The 5,000-nt window shown below is 45.0% G+C and overlaps 1 protein-coding gene and 1 long non-coding RNA gene across 5 annotated transcripts in view; both read right to left on the reverse strand.

The window, feature by feature from the left end:
- Gdap2 (ganglioside induced differentiation associated protein 2) overlaps positions 1-5,000 on the reverse strand; it is a 98,030-nt gene that overhangs the window by 63,788 nt on the left and 29,242 nt on the right. The window lies entirely within an intron of this gene.
- Positions 156-5,000, reverse strand: part of LOC147472076 (uncharacterized) — a 7,216-nt gene continuing 2,371 nt past the window's right edge. Inside the window, exon 2 of the long non-coding RNA XR_015191019.1 lies at positions 156-507. This is a non-coding gene — a long non-coding RNA (uncharacterized LOC147472076). The remainder of the gene's footprint in view (positions 508-5,000) is intronic.

The following is a 5,000-nucleotide window of genomic DNA, read 5'->3' on the forward strand; positions in this document are numbered from 1 at the left end:
AAAAGATGGCCCTCAATAAAACAAAGGTAAATGCCATTAGAAACGCGTCAAATGCATCTCTTTTCCTTTCCTTCCATTCCCTTTTCTACATCATTTCTCTGACAAAAACATCTACTTACTTGTACGTGAAGTCGATGACGATGCCATGTCTTGACAAGGGAGATAAACAAATAAACAAGTATTTAGTTTTTGTTTCGTTTTCCTTGTTATTTCTAGTCGAACTTTCACTTGACACGACCTTTCCTTCTTTTGTTTGATAACATTCACCTCCTATTTCTCTCTTCTGATCTTCTATTCCACAATTTTTATCTTCACTCTCTTAGTCGACCTTTCGTTAAATAGATTTTTTTTCCGTTCTCACTGTGTCGATTTTTCCCTAGTCGTATGTTCGTATTTCTTTTTTAGCATAAACTATTCTAAAACTGTCGAGGCGTCACGAATAAAGATCATATCACGTGTTATCAGATAACACGGGTTCACTTTCAGCAAGGTACTTCCAACACCTGACTGCGCAGAAAGATGAAAACAAAACGTAATACTAAAATAAAATGAAAGAGAAATAAGAAATCCATTCGACAACACAGAAAGAAAAGGGAAAAGAGATGTTACGAAAATATAATAAGGTCTCAAAGCGCACATACAGTCACAGATACACTGCCAAACACACACGAACTTATGATTAGCGTTTAAATAAACAACAGAAGGAGGTATTATTCTGCAGAAGCGACACTAACGAATACCTCCGCTGAGTGGGCGCGCGCGTTCAGATAAAGACGAGGAAGCAATTATGCTTTTACATCCTCCTGCCTCCCTCCCTCCTCACCTTCCCCTTTCTCTCTTAATATATTATGGATACGATAATATATATATATTATATAGTGATAGATATAAATTATATAGTTATATTCTATATGTTATGTATGTATGTACTGTATGTACAGTTCTGTATGTATGTATGGCTTATGTATGTATGTGATTGTATGTAGCTGTGTGGAGTGTGTGAGTGTGTGTTGTGTGTGTGGTGTGTGTGTGGTACTGTGTGTGTGTCGTGTTGATGTGATGTGTGTGTGTGTGTGTGTGTGTGTGTGTGTGTGTGTGTGTGTGTGTGTTGTGTGTGTGTGTGTATGTATGTATGTGCTATATATATATATATATTATATATATAATAGTGCATGATACATATTGTAAACACACACACACATATATACATACATACACATCGTATATTAATTATATTTTATATATTATATAGTTATATATATATATTTTAGAAAATATATATATATATGATATAGATGATGTGATATGATGATGTATATATATATCATATATATATGTATATATATATCATATATATATGCATATATATACATATATACGTTTGTATACGTGGTGTGTACGTGTGTACGCGTGTACGTGTACGTGTGTACGTGTGTGTACGTGTGTGTGTGTGTGTGTGTGTGTGTGTGTGTGTGTGTGTGTGTGTGTCCCTCTGTGTGTGTGTGTGTTCTCGCGTGTGTGTGTGTGTGTGTGTGTGTGTGGTGTGAGAGGAGAGGAGAGAGAGAGAAGGTGTGTTGAAAGAGAGGAGTGAGAGAGAGAGTGGTGAGAGAGAGGACGTAGGTGTGATGAGTTGAGAGGTCGAGAATGTATCCGAGAGTGCCGTATGACGTTTTGTGAGGGATCGATCTTAGATCTCAGACTCCGTAGAGAGTTGTGTGGAGAGAGAGAGAGAGAGAGAGAGAGAGAGAGTAGAGACAGAGAGAGAGAAATCAGTGGAGAGAGAGAGAGAGAGCAGTGAGAGAGAGAGAGAGAGAGAGAGAGAGAGAGAGAGAGAGAGCGAGAGTGGGTGTGAGAGAGAGTAGAGAGAGAGAGAGAGAGAGAGGGAGAGCGAGAGAGAGGAGATGTTTGCTTGAGATGAGAGAGTGAGAGAGAGAGAGAGGAGAGCGAGGCGCTAGGAGAGAGAGAGAGCAGAGAGAGCTCGTGAAGAGAGAGAGAGAGAGAGAAGAGAGAGAAAGAGATTACTAGAAAAGTGGTGGGGGTGGGTGGGAAGAGAGAAGAGAGTGAGAAGAGAGGAGGAGAGAAAGAGGAGGGGGAAGAGAGGAGGGGAGAGAGAGGAGAGAAGGAGAGAGAGAGAGAGAGAGAGAGAGAAGAGACAGTCTGGCACCTGCGAGGAAACGACTGAAGGACGAGATAGAGGGGTCGTCGAGCAACCGATGATACCAGATTGCCCCGCTGGAAAGAACGAGGTCGCCAGACAGCGATGAGGGGACGGACGACCCGACCGCGGAGATATGACGATGGGAGAGGCTCGCTCGAGCACTGGCATCGAGTGCCGCAGTGAAGACGACGTACGCGGACCGAGACCGCCGGACCGGTTGAGAGTCGACCCGCACAGACTAGATGGGAGAGAGAGAGAGAGAGAGAGAGAGAGAGAGAAAGAGAGAGAGAAAGAGAGAGTCGAAAGAACCCTGGAGAGAGGAATAGATGTGAGAGAGAGAGAAGGAGAGAGAGAGAGACCGGAACATCGAGAGACGGAGAGCCACGGACGTAGACTGCTGCGTGCGAGAGGAGAGAGAGAGAGAGAGAGAGAGAGAGAGGATGAGAGAGAGATGAATTTGAGAATAGTACAGAAGAGAGGAGAAAGAAGGGCGAAAGAGAGAGATGAGAGAGAGAGAGAGAGAGGAGATAAGGCAGGAGAGAGTGTGAAGCGATGAGACGAGAGGAGAGAGAGAGAGAGGAAGACGGTGAGAGGGATTTCGACGTCGCAAGGAGAGAGAGAGAGAGGGGGGGGGGGTCATTGAATTTGTTTCTCTTTTCTCTGAACTTCTTTTTCTTCCTATAATATTCCCACTGCCTTCCAAAAGTAACTTCGGGTTTTCTCACGGCAGCGGACACACAACACAGAAAACGGAGCTATTAAGGGGGGCGACTCATGCAAACATTTTAAGAGCTATTGTGTTATAGTTTCTCTTCCCAATCTCCTTGAAACTTTATCGTTCTTGCGACTTCTCAGAATGTAGTGTCCCAAATATGGCAGCAAAGAGACCAGCATTACTAAGCTTTCACCCAAATGTCCACGCTTTCACAAAATAAAAACAGAAGCACGCCTAAAGTTCGGTAATAGATATATCTACATCTCCGCGTCTCACGCAAACACAACACTCCAAACATCCCAACTTCATTAAAAAATCCATCAAGTAATAAAAAAAGAAACCAATAAAAACAATAATGAAAAGCATTAAAATGGTGGCTAGCAAAGACCCTCTTTTCCACACACGACAACCTCGACACACACACACACAGAGGGAGATCAGCGCTTACATCTGGCACTGGAGGCGACGGGAGAGCCAAATCAGCACTGGCACTCCCTGGACCGCTTTATCAACACTTGTGATCTCATCACGATAGCATGAGTCACCCCCCCCACCCCTACCGTGCCTCTTACACCCCCCCCCATCCCCCTTCCCCTTATCTCCCCCTTCACTTCTCTCTTACCCCCCACCCCTTAGGCCCCTTCTCTTCCCTCCCCCCCTTCCCCCCACTTCCCCCTTCCATTCTCTCTTACCTCCCTCAGCCCCCTCCTCCTGCCTCCCCCTTCTCTTCTCTCCCTTCCCTCCCCCCTTCCCTTCTCTCTTAACTCCCTCAGCCCCCTCCTCCTGCCTCCTCCCCCTTCTCTTCTCTCCCTCCCCTTCCCCCTTCCCTTCTCTCTTACCTCCCTCAGCTCCCTCCTCCTGCCTCCTCCCCCTTCTCTTCTCTCCCTCCCCTTCCCCCTTCCCTTCTCTCTTACCTCCCTCAGCTCCCTCCCCTTTCTCATCAGCACCCCCCCCACCCCCCACCCCCACCCGCCACACACACTTCCGACACTTAGCTATTTCCTTTCCCGTTAATAAGTGTCGTGCAGGAATCATTTAATGAAGGTGTCTCAACATTACGTGAGTTTACGAAGTCTCTCCCCCACCCTCTCTCTCTCTCTCTATCTATCTATCTATCTATCTATTTATCTATCTATCTCCTTCATCTATCTTCTATCAACTGTTACATCATTATAGTTTCCGCCTCTCTCTATATATACCCATCACCTATTCCCACTCCCCCCTCCCCCTCCCCATTAACACCTCCCACTCCTCCCTTCTTCCTTCCCCCCGTATCCCCTCTCCTCCGTCCTCCTCCACCTCCTCACCATCTCCCTCCTCCCCGCCCCTTCTCCCAAGCACCCACGGAAGGAAAGTGTAACAAATTTTTCCTCTCCAATCCACCTTCCTCTGGGCTCCGCCCCTTCAGTCACACTCCCACCCAAAGCAACACCACGCGCCCAAGACACAGGTAAACAAACATCTTTTCCTCTCCACAACCCTCGCTCTTGGCCGCAGCTTCTTGCTCCTGCGCCCGCGTCGCCTTCTCGATTGCGGTTGTTGTTGTTGTAGTTGTTGTTGTTGTTGCTGTTGGTCTTTGATTTGTTGTTGTTTTTGTTGTTGGTCTTTGATTTGTTGTTGTTGTTGCTGTTGGTCTTTGATTTGTTTTTGTTGTTGTTGTTGTTGTTGTAGTTGTTGTTGCTGTTGGTCTTTGATTTGTTGTTGTTGCTGTTGGTCTTTGATTTGTTTTTGTTGTTGTAGTTGTTGTTGCTGTTGGTCTTTGATTTGTTGTTGTTGCTGTTGGTCTTTGATTTGTTTTTGTTGTTGTTGTTGGCATTTGGTTGGTTGTTGTTGTTAGGGTCTTTACTGTTCTGGAAGTTCTACTGATACTGTTGTTGTGTTTCTTTTGTATGATGCTGTTGTTGGCAATATTGTTGTTGCTATATGTTTTTAAGTTTGTTGTTGTTGTTATTGCTGTTGCTTCTATGTCTGATGTTGTTACTAATTATATTGTTATTTAATGTTTAATGCTGTTGTTGTTGTTGTTGTTGTTGTTGCTGTTGCTGTGTCTGCCACTGTTTTGCCCTCAATTTTTCTTGCGTCACTCCATCGAATCACTATCGTAATCACACTGTTCTCTACCTCTTC

The sequence above is a fragment of the Penaeus japonicus genome, unplaced genomic scaffold (assembly GCF_977035675.1).
Source record: "Penaeus japonicus unplaced genomic scaffold, GWHDUDI00000001_assembly GWHDUDI00000004, whole genome shotgun sequence".
Classification (NCBI taxonomy): Eukaryota; Metazoa; Arthropoda; class Malacostraca; order Decapoda; family Penaeidae; genus Penaeus; species Penaeus japonicus.